At 42.2% G+C, this 14,034-nt stretch overlaps 2 non-coding genes across 2 annotated transcripts in view; one reads left to right on the top strand and one right to left on the bottom strand.

Moving 5' to 3' along the window:
- The window catches only part of LOC101441453 (uncharacterized), a 44,764-nt gene that overhangs the window by 17,886 nt on the left and 12,844 nt on the right, over positions 1-14,034 (top strand). The window lies entirely within an intron of this gene.
- LOC131278636 (U6 spliceosomal RNA) lies at positions 1,061-1,167 on the bottom strand. The gene has a single exon (XR_009186019.1). It is a non-coding gene; the product is annotated as a U6 spliceosomal RNA (small nuclear RNA).

Below are 14,034 nucleotides of genomic sequence, written 5' to 3'. Positions count from 1 at the left end.
TGATTGGGGTATGCTGTGCTTCTTGGGCATGTAAATTCATTTCTTTCTTGAGAGCTGGGAAATTTTCAATTATTTCCTCAAATACTTTTTCTCCCTTTCCCCCATCTCTACTCCTTCTGGAACTTCCATAACACGTATGTTGTTGTGTTTCTTGTTATCATTCACCTCCCTGAGCCCCTGCACTATCTTTTCCATTCCTTTCTCTCTCTGTTCTTTTCTGTCAATTTCAGCTGATCTGTCTTCTAAATCACTTATTCCTTCTTTTATCGTATTGAGTCTGCTGTTATATGCCTCTAATGCATTTATTTTATTTTACACATTTTAAAATTAAAGTTAATAGATCACGAAGAATGTTACATTAAAAAACATAAGAGGTTCTCATATACCCCTCCATACCCCCACCCCACTACTCCCATACCAACAACCTCCCCCATCATTGTGGCACACTCATCGCACTCGGTGAACACATTTTGGAACACTGCTGCACCACATGGGTAATAGTTTACCCTATAGTTCACACTCTCCCCCAGTACATTCAGTGGGTTATCTTACCTATCATCTGTTTCATTCCCATTAACTGTGTTACTTTTTGTTTTTTTTCCTCTCTCCTTTCCCCTCACCTCCCATCCCAGTTGTCTGTTCTCTCTATTTGCTGTGTATTCTTCTTTGTCTGCTTCTGTTGTTGTCAGCAGCATGGGAATCTGTGTTTCTTTTTGTTGCATCATCTTGTTGTGTCAGCTCTCCGTGTGTGCGGCGCCATCCCTGGGCAGGCTGCACTTTCTTTCGCACTGGGTGGCTCTCCTTACGGGTGCACTCCTTGTGCGTGGGGCTCCCCTACGCGGGGACACCCCTGCGTGGCACAGCATTCCTTGCACACATCAGCACTGTGCATGGGCCAGCTCCATATGGGTCAGGGAGGCCCAGGGTTTGAACCGCAGACCTCCAATGTGGCAGACAGATGCCCTAACCGCTGGGCCAAGTCTGCTTCCCCTGTGTTACTTTTTGACTCAGGTTTTCAAATTCTTTGTGCTTGCTCAGTGTCTTCTTTTTTTTTTTTTTAAAAAATATGGAACGCTTCACGAATTTGCGTGTCATCCTTGCGCAGGGGCCATGCTAATCTTCTCTGTATCGTTCCAATTTTAGTATATGTGCTGCCGAAGCGAGCACCTCAGTGTCTTCTTGATGTTGTTTATCTCTTTAGCCATATTGTCTTTCAACTAATTAATGTGATTGTGGAAATTTGTATGTAAATCATTGATTAGTTGTCTCAAATCATGAATCTCCTGGGGCTTTAGCATGTCCTTTTCTTGGTGCATTTCTTCCATTTTTTTAGTGTGACTTGTAATTTTTTGGTGATGTCTTGGCATCTGATTAAGATGGTGAGTTTATTCAGATGCTTAGTTTCTCTCTCTTTCGTTGGATTTCAGTGGTAGGAACCTGTGTGTTAATGCTATTCTTTGATTCTTGGCTCACCCTGTTCTGGTTCATTAGGTTTGTCCCTGTTAATTGCTCAAATCTGGCCATCTAACCCAGTAATGGGTTCCAGATCTGCCTCCTGGGACGTTGGGGAGGTTGGCTGTAAAGACTGGAAAAAGCCTCTGTTATTTACTTTTAATTTTCTCATATGCACTTCCTAGGTCCGCTAGCAGATGGTGCTCTTTAGCAGCCCTCTCAGTTCAGTGCCTGGTTGGAGTGTGTTTGCTGCAGTACAAACTGGATCAATGTGGCAGAGGCTCCTTCCTGGAGGCTAAGAGCCTCATCTTGTAAACTTTCTCAGAGGCAGTTCTCCAACCTTTGCTGGGAGCCCTCCCTTTTCCTGGGTAGGAAATAATTCCACTCTGCTCTGTTTCCTCAACGATCAGTCCTGTTCAGTAGGGAGGGAGACTGAGAGGGTCAGATCTCTAGTCCTATGCCTGCTCCCAGGGCGAATAATGGCACAGCCCAATCCATCCTGGAAGGGCTTGTGGGACACAGCAGACCAAATCTGTGGGTCAAAAGCCAAGTCATCCTTAGGCTTTGTCCTTCTTTCTACCCTTTTCTGGGGAAGTGGGTCCCTGGGGCTCCCTTTGTCTATAACGTCTAGCCCCGAGGTCTGGGAATTCAAAAGTGTCAAAAGTATAGTATGGGAGATAGTGCTGGCATTTGCAGCTTTGGCTTTTAACTCAGTTTTTGTTTTTTAAAGATTATTTTTTATTTATTTCTCTCCCCTTCCCCATCCTCCCCCCCAGTTGTCTATTCTCTGTGTCTATTTGCTGTGTGTTCTTCTATGTCCACTTATATTCTTGTCAGTGGCACCGGGAATCTGTGTCTCTTTTTGTTGTGTAATCTTGTTGTGTCAGCTCTCCGTGTGTGTGGCATCATTCCTGGGCAGGCTACACTTTCTTTCGTGCTGGGCGACTCTCCTTACGGGGTGCGCTCCTTGCGCATGGGGCTCCCCTACGCGGGGGACACCCCTTGCGCACTCCTCGCGTGCATCAGCATTGTGCAGCAGCTCCACACAGATCAAGGAGGCCCGGGGTTTGAACTGTGGACTTCCCATGTAGTAGGCAGACGCCCCATTCATTGGGCCAACTCTGCTTCCCTGATTAGTTCTTTGATTCATTTTGAGTTGGTTTTTGTCTATAGTGTGAGGTAGAGTGCCTCCTTCTTTTTGCAAATGGAGATCCAGGTTTCCCAGTGCCATTTGTGGAAGAGACCTATTTTTCCCAATTGAGTAGTCCTTGCGACTTTGTCACAATCAGTTGTCTGAGGGTTGATTTATGCACTCTCAGTTCTATTCCATTGGTCTATATGTCTGTCCTTGTGCCAGTACCATGCTGTTTTGGTTAATGTGGCTTTGCAATAAGTATTTTTTTAAAAAAGATTTATTTATTTATTGATCCCTGCCCCATTGTTTTTGTGCTTGCTGTCTGCTTTCTGTGTCCATTCTCTGTGTGTTCTTCCGTGTCTGCCTGTCTTCTCTTTAGGCAGCCCTGGGAAAGATCCTGGGATCTTCTGGAGTGGCAGAGAGGTGCTCAGTCTCTTCTGCCACTTGAGCTCCCTGGTCTGCTGCATCTCTTATTGTCTTTCCTTGGTGTCTCTTTTCGTTGTGTCATCTTGCTGTGCCAGCTTTCTGCACGGGCCAGCACTCCTGCACTGGCCAGCACTCCTGTGCATACTAGCACTCTGCACGGGCTAGCTCTTTGCTTGGGCCAGCTTGCTGTGCAGGCCAGCTTGTCTTTGCCAGGAGGCACTGGGAATCAAACCCTGGACCCCCATATGGTAGATGGGAGCTCAATCACTTAAGCCACATGTGCTTCCGTGCAGTAAATTTTAAGATTGGGAAGTGAGTCTTCCAATTTCATTCTTCTTTTTCAAGATGTCTTTAGTTACTTGGGGCTCCTTACCCTTCCATATAATTTTTTTTTTTAAGTCCCGGGGGTCAGGGATTGAACCCAGGACCTCGTATGTGGGAGGCCAGCACTCAACCACTGAGCCACGTAAGCTTCCCGAGTTGTTTTTTTTTCTTTTGTTGTTGTTGTTTGTTTTTTTCAGGATGCATTGGGAGCGGAACCTGGGGCCTCCCATGTGGGAGGTGGGAGCTCATCTGCTTGAGCCACATCCACTCCCACCTTTCCATATAAATTTGATGATTGGCTTTTCCATCTCTACAAAGGTGGTTGTTGGAATTTTGATTGGGATTGCATTGAATCTATAAATTGCTTTGGGTAGTATTGACTTCTTAAATGATAGTCTTCCAATCCATGAACATGGACCATCTTTCCATTTATTTAGTTCTTTAATTTATTTTAGCAGTTTTTTGTAGTTTTCTATACACAAGTCCTTTACATCCTTGGTTAGATGTATTCCTAGATATTTGGTTATTTTATTTATTATTATTTATTTAGAAATTCCCTTTATTTCCCATTGTCTGCTCTCTTGTGTCCATTCGCTGTGTGTTCTTCTGTGTACGCCTGTTTTCAGTGGCACCGGAAATCTGTGTCTCTTTTTGTTGAGTCATCTTGCTGCATCCGCTCTCTGTGTATGCAGCGCCACTCCTGGGCGGGCTGTGCTTTTGTCGTGCAGGGTGGCTCTTCTTGTGGGGTGCACCCCTTGTGCGTGCAGATCCCCTACGTGGGGGGCACCCCTGAGTGGCACGGCACTCCTTGTGTGTGCAGCACTGCACATGGGCCAGCTCACCACACGGGTCAGGAGGCCCTGGGTTTGAACCCTGAACCTCCTACACGGTAGGCAGACACTCTTGTCAGTTGAGCCATATCTGCTTCCCGATATTTGGTTATTTTAGTTGCTATTGTGAATGGAATTTTTTTCTTGATTTTTCTGATTGTTCAGTGTTTGTGTATAGAAACACTATTGATTTTTGCATGTTGATCTTATACTCCATCACTTTGCTGAATTCATTTATTAGCTCTAGTAGCTTTGTTGTGGATTTTTCAAGATTTTCTGTATGTGGGATCATATCATCTGCACAAAGGGAAAGTTTTACTTCTTCCTTTCCAGTGTAATACCCTGTGTCGCAGTTTGATATTATTGATGAATTCCAAAAAGAAATATTGGATTATGTTTGTAAACTGATCTTTTCCTCTGGGCATTAGATTATATTGGATTCATAGGTTTACTTGATTAAGTAATTATATAAACCTCTTGTTCCAGTAGGATGTTGAGTCCCCACCTTCTGATGGGTGGGGACTCACAAATAAAAGGCATGGCAAAGAGTTAAGGGCTTTTAATATTGGAGTTTTGATGTTGGAGTTTGATCCTGAAGCCTTCAGCTGGAGCCCCGGAAAGTAAGCTCACAGAGGAAACTGAAGCAAGCCCCAGGAAGAAAGAAACCCTGAGCCCAGGAAAAAGAAGCCCGAGAAAGGAAGAAACCCAGGAATCCTGAACCATTGCAGACGTCGGCAGCCATCTTGCTCCAACATGTGGAAACAGACTTTCGTAAGGGAAGTAACTTAGGCTTTATGACCTGGTATCTGTAAGTTCCTACTCCAAATAAATACCCTTTATAAAAACCAAATGATTTCTGGTGTTTTGCATCAGTACCCCTTTGGCTGACTAATTCACCTTGTATTTCTTTTTCTTATCTCATTGCTCCAGCAAGAACTTCAAGTACAATTTGAAAAACAGTGGTAACAATGGGCATCCTTGTCTTGTTCTGGATTTTAGAGGGAAAGCTTTCAGTCTTTTGCCATTAACTAGGATGTTAGCTTTGGGCTTTTCATATATGTCCTTTAATTTGTTGAGGAAGTTTCCTTCTATTCCTGGTGTTCTAAGCGTTTTTGTCAAGAAATGCTACTGTATTTTGTCAAATACATTTTCCACATCATTAGAGATGGTTTTTTCCCCCCATCATTCTGTTAATGCAGTATATTACATTAATTGATTTTCTTATATTGAACCACCCTTGCATACCAGGGCTAAATCCAACTTGATCATGCTGTATAATTCTTTTAATGTGCTGTTGGATTTCATTTGCTAGTTTTTTGTTGAGAATTTCTGAATCTATATTCATAAGAGATATTGGTCTGTAGTTTTCTTGTAGTACCTTTATCTGGGTTTGATATGAGACCTTGTAGAATGAGATAGGGAGTATTCCTTCCTCTTCAGTGTCCATTCTCTGTGTGTTCTTCTTTGTCCGCTTTGTATTCTTGTCAGCGGCACAGGGAATCTGTGTCTCGTTTTGTTGTGTCATCTTGCTGCGTCAGCTCTCCATGTGTGCAGTGCCATTCCTGGGCAGGCTGCACTTTTTTCGTGCTGGGCGGCTCTCCTTATGGGTTGCACTCCTTGCATGTGGGGCTCCCCTACACAGGGGACACCTCTGCATGGCACAGCACTCCTTGTGCACATCAGCACTGTGCATGGGCCAGCTCCACATGGGTCAGGAGGCCCTGGGTTGGAACCTTGGACATCCCATGTGGTAGGCGGACACCCTAACCGTTGGGTCAAATTTGCTTCCCTATCATATTCTTAACCCCTTGTAATATTGATGTACATTTGTTTTAGTTCACAGAAGAACATTCTTGTATTTGTACTGTTATCACAATCCTCATCTACCACTGAGTTCTCTTTGTTGTACATTTACTAGATTATTCTCTAGCTTTCTTTCAATTGACATTTACATCCCTAGACTACCCCTTTAAGCCACTGTAAACTTTATACATCAGCAAGTGTTAGTTATACTCACTAAAATGTGTGACATTGACTATTTCCACACATTTACAATCAACCTTATTAAAAATTCTACATTTCCCCACCCAACTCAACTCTAAATCTATATTTTAGTTACTTATACTCTAGAGTTTAAAATCATGTGTTTACTCAGCATATATAGTTCATATTAGTGAAACTGTACAATATTTGTCCTTTTATGTCTGGCTTATTTCACACAACATACTGTCTTCAAGGTTCATGCATATTGTCATATGCATCCTGGTTTCATTTCTTATAGCTGAGTAGTATTCCATCATATGTATATACCACATTTTGATTATCCATTCATTGGTTCATTGGTTGTTTCCATCTTTTAGAATTGTGAATAATGTTGCTGTGAACATAGTTGTGTAAATGTCTGTTTGCGTTCCTGCTTTCAGTTCTTCTGAATATATTCCTAGTAGCAGGATTGCTGGATCATACAACAGATCTATATTTAGCTTCCGAGGAACTGCCAAACTGTCCTTCGCAGAGGCTGCACCATTCTACATTCCCACCAACAGCTGAGGAATGTTCCTCTTTCTCAACATTCTCTCTAGCACTTGTAATTTTCTTGTTTTTTAAATTGCCACTCTGTATTAGTCATCCAAAGGAGTGCTGATGAAAAATACCAGAAATCTGTTGACTTTTATAAAGGGTATTTATTTGGGGTAGAAGCTTACAGTTACCAGGCCATACGGCACAAGTTATTTCCCTCAGCAATGTCTATTGCCATGTGTTGGGGCAAGATGGCTGCTGATGTCTGCCAAGACTTCAGGCTTCCTGGGTTCCTCTCTTCCCAGGGCTCTGTTTGGTCTCTGGGCTCAACTGCTGTGCCCTCTCCACAAGGTCAGCTGTAGACTATCAGGCAAATGGCTGTCTCTCCCCCCAAGGCTTCTGCGTGTCTAAGGAGCCATCTCTATTCCTCTGCATTCTTTTCCTTTGTGTTCACTTCCCGTCCTCCAGCTCAAAACTCCAACATCAAAAGTCCAGCTAACTCCTCTGCTCTGCCATGTAGTTTTATCTGTGAAAGGAGGCTGGGGCACTCAACATCCTACTGACATGGCCCAATCAAAGCCCTAATCATAATTTAATCACAGCCAGATACAGACCATTTTACAAACATAATCCAATATCTGTTTTTGGAATTCATAAACCATATCAAACTGCTACACACTCTATAAGCTGTGATGATATCTCATTGTGGTGTTTTGTCTTTTTCTTTAGATTTATTTTATTTAATTTATTCCCTCCCCCTCATTTTTGTGCTTGCAGCCTGCTCTTTGTGTCCATTTGCTGTGTGCTCTGTGTCTGTTCATCTTCTCTTTGAGACACTGGGAACTGAACATGGGACCTCCCATGTGGGGGAGAGCACTCAATCGCTTGAGCCATCTCCGCTCCCTGCTTTGTTGTCTCTCATTGTATTTCCTCTTTGTGCCTCCTTGTTGTGTCAGCTTGCTGTGCCTGCCTATCACACCAGTTTCTGTCTTGCTCATCTTCTCCAGGAGGAACCAGGAAACAAACCTGGGACCTGACATGTGGTAGGTGGGAGCTCAATTGCTTGAGCCACATCGGCTTCCCCATTGTGTTTCTTAAATTATATTTTTTATTAGATAAGTTGTGAGTTTACAAAAAAATCATGCATTATGTTTAGAATTCCATACTTTACCCTTCCACCAACACTTTACATTGTTGTGGAACATTTGTTACAGATTATGAAAGAACATCATCAGACTATTACCACTAACCAAGGGCCATAGCGTACATTTGCTGTATTTTTTTCATACAGCCCCTATTATTAACACCATGTATAAGTGTTATGCACTTGTTTAGTTCTTGAGAGAACAGTCTCATATTTGCACTGTTAACCATAGTCCGTCTTCCACCATATGCTTTCCTGTGTTGTATGGCCCCAGGCCATGTACAATCTATCCAAAGTGTACACTCAGTGACTCTCACTTTTATCAGAGTTATGCAGTCATCGGCCCAGTAAATTTTTGAGTGTTTTCCTTCGTCCAAAATTTAAAAATGCCATACTGCTCTTATTGACCCTTAGTGTTGATATAAGTACCTTCTTTGACATGGATATAAGACTATTACAATATTGCTGTTAACTATAGGCCATAAGTTACATTAATTGCATTTTCTCTGTGTATCACCATAGTCTTACAAGTTTGTAATAGTGATGAACGTTTGTTTTTAAAGGAACATTCTTGTGTTTTTACTATTAATAACACTCCTCATCCACTTTCGGCTTCATTATGTTATTCAGAACCTAGATTATTCTCTGGGTTTCTTTCAGTTCTTTCAACATCCCTATACTACTCCTTTCAGAGGGATTGCCAGATCATATGGCAGTTCTGTATTTAGCTTCCTGAAGAATTGCTAAACTTCTGCCTTCTGTCTTCCACGGAGTCTGCACTATTCTGCATTCCCACCAATAGCGAAGTTTTCCTATTTCTACACATCCTCTCCATCACTTGTTGTTTTCTGTTTTTTTTAAAAAAATAAGTCCATTTTGTGAGGTATGAGATGATACCTCATTTTAGTTTTTTTTAAACAATAATAAAATAATATGAATAATAAATAATTTGCCTCTGATTATTTATTCCTAACAGTGGCTTTTCTCTGTTTGCATGGCTGTGCTTTACTCTGTTTCCTGCCTTTGTGTTCCAGTTCTGTGTTTTCGGGTAACATTTAGGTTCGGAGAGTTATATTTTTTCCCCTTTGGCTCAAGAAGTAGTTTCCTGAAAGGGGTTTAAAGTAAAATAATGATTCCCTCATTGGTTAAAAACGTAGAAACCATGACACTTATTGTGAGATGTCATCAAACTGTCTCCCTGGTAGCAGCTTGGAGCATTCTGTTTATTCTTTCCTTACTTACAGTTAAGTAGAATGTACTGTATTAGAGTTGAATTAGCATATTTAGCTTTAAGTACGATTTTTCTTTGTCTATAATGATGTTTCTATCCAGTTCTTTTAGCACCATATCTTGAATGGACTCTTCTGCCCAAGCTGTGTGGGTTTGACAAGCTAGTCAAAAATCACTTGACCATACATGTGAGGGTCAGTTTCTGAACCATCAATTTGGTTCTATTGGTCTGTATATCTGCCTTTATGCCAGAACCAGGCTGCTTTTACCACTACAACTAGGTAATATGATTTAATGTCTGGAGTTGAGGGTTTGCTTTACCTTTTTATGATGTTTCTGGCTATTCAGGACCCCTTACCATTCTAAATAAATTTGATAATCATGCCTTAAAAAATTTTTTTAAAAATGCTGGTTGAATTTTTATTGGAATTGCATTGAATTTTTATATCAATTTGAGTAGAATTGACATCTTGATGATATTTAGTCTTCCAATTCATGAGCATGGAATGTTCTTCCAGTTATTTATGCCTTTTTTGATTTAACATTGAGTTGCAGTTTTCTGAATACAAATGCTTTACATTGTTGGTTAAGTTTATTCCTATTTGAGTTTTATCTGTCATATTTTACTTTCACCACTCTCTTGACACTTTTAGTTACTTTTACAGATATAATCTTCATTTCTAGACTCTTCCAGGTCTCTCTCTCCTGTCTTTACTTTTCAGGCTCTAGCACACCCTTTAGTATTTCCTGAAAAATCTGGTCTCTTGCTTAGAAATTCTCTCAGTTTCTGTTTATCTGTGAATATTCTAATCTCACCCTCATTTTGAAAGACATCTTGCTGGATATAAGATCCTTGGCTGGAAGTTTTTCTCTTGTATCTTAAATATATCAGACCACTGTCTTCTTGCCTCCATGATATTAGCACTTAATCTTATTGGGTGTCCCTTATATATTATGTATTGCTTTTCCCTTGCTGTTCTCAGAATTCTCTGTCTTTGACATTTAACATTCTGATTAGTATGTGTCTCGGAGTTAGTTGGTCTGTTTGGATTTTTTTGGATTGGATATGTTGTGCTTGGACATGGATATCTATGTCCTTCAATAGGGTTGGGAAATTTTCTACCATTATTTCTTTGTATATTCCTTCTGCCCCTTTTCCCTTCTCTTCTCCTTCTGGGACACCCATGACACGTATGTTTGCATATCTTTTGCTGTCATTTAGTTCCCAGACCTTGTTCAATTTTTTACGTTCTTCATCTCTTCTTTTGTATATTCACTTTCAGAGGCCATTTCTTCAAGCTCACCAATCCTTTCTTCTCCTTCCTCAAATTTGCTATTATATGATTCCAGTGTTTTTAAAACTTCATTTATTGCACCTTTCATTCCCGTAAGATCTGCTTTTTCCTGTGTATGCTTTCAAATTCTTCTTTGTGCTCATCCAGTGTCTTCTTAATATTTTTAATCTCTTTATCCATTTCACTGAATTTTTAAAAAATTTATTTTATTTATTTATTTTCCCCCTTCCCCTTCCCCTCCTCCCTCCCTGCTGTTTTTGCTACGTTGTCTTCTCTCCTCATTTTCTCTCCTCTAGGATTCACTGGGATTCGATCCTGGAGACCTCTGATGTGGAGAGAGATTCCCTGTCAATTGCGCCACCTCAGTTCCTGGTTTCTACTGAACTTCACCTTGACTCTCCCCTTGTCTCTCTTTTGATGTGTCATCATCTTGCTGTGTGACTTACTTGCGTGGGTACTGGCTCACCACACAGGCACTCATGTGGGTACTGCTGCACCATGCGTGCACTCACATGGGTACTGGCTTACCGTGTGGGCATGCTTTCTCTTCTTTTTTACCAGAAGGCCCCAGGGATTGAACCTGGGTCCTCCCATATGGTAAGCAGAAGCTCTATCACTTGAACCACTTCTGCTTCCCATCATTGAATTTATTAAGAAGATTTGTTTGAACATCTATGATTAGTTGTCTCAACTCCTTTATGTCATCTGGAGGCTTATCTTGTTCCTTTAACTGGGCCATAGCTTCCTGTTTCTTGGTGTGGATTGTAATTCTTTGTTGTTTTCTTAGCATCTGGCTTACTAGAGTATTTATTATGGGTTCCTGCCCTTTCTCCCTTGCTGGTTGTACAGTATGAACTAAGGATATAATTGGTGCTATAAGCTGTGGAGGCTCAAGCTGCCCTTATTGCCCCAGGGACAAATGAAGCTTCTCCCAACTTTCTTCTTTGCTAGCGGAGGGTAGGGACCGAGTCCCAGCTGTGTGGAATAATCCAAATCATGCAGGCCTAGATGGTAGTTGCCCAGAGAGACTGATGAAGCTTCACGCCCCTTTCTCCCTTGCCTGGGAGCTGTAGGTGTGGGCAGCAATCTATGCAGTGCGGGTCCAAGATGATTGCAGTTGCCCCAGTAGACTTCCGATTATTCAGTCTGTGCCAGTCAAAGGTACCTGCAGGAGCCTGGATAAGCTGGTACAGGGCCTGCAGCCTCTTCCCTGCCAGAGGTGGGACTGAAGCCTAGTCTGAAGTCACCCGATCTGGGTGAAAGAAACCGGTTCCTACCGTCACTGTCAGTTTTGGTCACCCTGGCTTCCCTTCATGCTGGGGGCAGAGTCAAAATGGTGGCCACTGGCCTCTTTCTGACCCTGACAGATTCACACCCCAGCTGTTCCTAGGGTTATACCCTAGCCAGCTGAGTCCACCAATCAGCAGCCAAAATTGTTAGCCAACCATCTCCTCCAACCCTGTTTTTGGGAAATGGAGCTTCCAATTCCAGCCACAGAGTATCTCCTGGGGTGGCCTGTACTGCCAGAGTAGAATAATCACTGCCTCTGTGGCTTGGCCGATAATCTCCTGAAGAGGCTGGCACAGGCCCCCCCAGCTTCCTCCCTGCCAGAGGTGGGGCTGGGGCCTAGGCTAGTGCTGCAATCTGATCTGGATGGAAAGAAGCTGGTCCCCACCAGCACTGTGATTTTCAGTTCGCCACAGTTCCCCTTGTGTCAAGTGTGGTGTTAGGATGGTGGCTACTGGCTTCTTTCTGACTTGGACAAGCTCAAACTTTAGCTGAATTTAGGATTATACTTTAGTGCACTGAATTTACTCATCAGTAGCTGAAGTTGGTGCCCAACCATCTCTTCCTCCCCCATTTTTGCGAAGTGGAGCTTTCAATTCTAGCTGTAGAACAGCTCTCAAGGAGACTTGTGCCTCCAGTGGAGGAGGGGACCAGCCTCTGTGGCATGGAGAGCTCCTCTTAGTAATCTTCTCTGTAGATGGGCAGTCTCCTCCTTCTATTCCTTCAAGAATGTTGCAGGATGCTCTTCTGGCCTCCTGAAGCCCCCAGACAGGTGCTTCAGCTAGCTCCAGATAGCTCTGGGTGTTTACTAACTGCCCTGTAGGAGGAGCTGACTCTAGGAGCACCTTACTCCACTGCCATCTTGCTGGTTGTCTCTTGTAACTGTTCTTTGACCTAAAGCCTATTTTATCCAATAAGCTCTCTTTTGGTTAATACTTGTATGGTATGTTTTTTTCCCCATCCTTTCACCGTCAACTTACTTGTATCTAGACTTTAAGGTGGGTGTATTGCAGGCAGAATTTAGTTGGGTCATGCTTTGGCTCTGTTCACTTTTCCTCATTTTTCTTTTTCTACTCCGCAGACTAGGTAATTGTGGTTTTCTTATCTTCAGGTTCACTGATTCTTTTTTTACCAGCTCCAATCTGCTGTTGATCACTTCTAGGAAATTATCATTTTCCATATCTGTGGTTTGCAGCTCTATTTTTTTTTTTTTAAGATTTATTTTATTTATTTATCCCCCCTCCCTCCTCTGCGTCCCCCCTCCCCCCCGCTGCTTATGCTCACTGTCTGTTCTCTGTGTCCATTTGCAGCTCATTCTTCTGTGTCTACTTGTCTTCTCTTCTCATCTTCTCTTTAGGAGGCACCAGGAATTGATACTGGACCTTCCGATGTGGGAGAGAGGCACTCAATCATTCTAGCCACCTCAGCTCCCTCGGTTTGTTGTATCTCTCATTGTCTTTTCTCCATGTCTCTTTTTGGTTGCATCAGCTCTCCATATGGGCCATCTCTTCACTTGGGCCAGCTCGCCTTCACCAGGAGGCTCAGGGAACTGAACCTGGGACTTCCCATATGGTAGATAGGATCCCAATCACTTGAGCCACATCCACTTCCCTCTGTTTGTTTTTTATTTTGATAAATTCTATCTCTTTATTGATATTATCTTTGTGTTCATATATTGTTATTTTATTTAGGTCTTTGTCCATGTTTTCCCTTGTATCTTAGTGCATATTTAGGACTATTTTAGAAAAGTCTTTGTCTAGAATGGCCCAAGTCTGGTCATCCTTATTGATGGCTTCTAATGCTTTAATATTCTCCTTTGCATGGCCATCACTTTCTGTTTCTTTGTGTGTTTTGTTATTTTCTGTAGAAACCTTGACATTTTGATATTTTAATGTTGCTGAAATTTACACTCTGCAGCAACTGTTCCTTAATCTTGCATCTAACCAGTGTTCTGACAGAGCTTTCCTTGAATGCCAGGAACTAACAACAACAAAAAGATGGAAAAAAAACAAAAAAAAAAAGGAAACATCTTCCCCAATGTAGCAGTTTGATATGGTTATGAATTCCAAAAATAGATATTGGATTATGTTTATAATCTGGTCTATACCTGGACATGATTAGGTTATGATAAGGGCTTTGGTTGGGCCACATCATTAGGGCATTGATAAATGCCTCAGGTAAAAGGCATGGCAAAGAATAGAGTTGAGGGGTTTTTGATGTTAGAGTTTTGATGTTGGAGTTTGATCATGAAGACTTAAGCTGGAGCACTGGGAAGTCAGCATGCAGAGGAAAGAGAAGCCAGCTCCAGGAAGAAAGGAACCTTGAACCCAGAGAAAAGCAAGCTCCAGGAATGTAGGAACCCAGGAAGCCTGAACCCTTGCAGACTTCTGC

Source organism: Dasypus novemcinctus, chromosome 5, assembly GCF_030445035.2.
Source record: "Dasypus novemcinctus isolate mDasNov1 chromosome 5, mDasNov1.1.hap2, whole genome shotgun sequence".
Lineage (NCBI taxonomy): Eukaryota > Metazoa > Chordata > Mammalia > Cingulata > Dasypodidae > Dasypus > Dasypus novemcinctus.
Note: the sequence above shows the minus strand (reverse complement) of the source record. Positions and strands in the feature narration are given on the sequence as shown.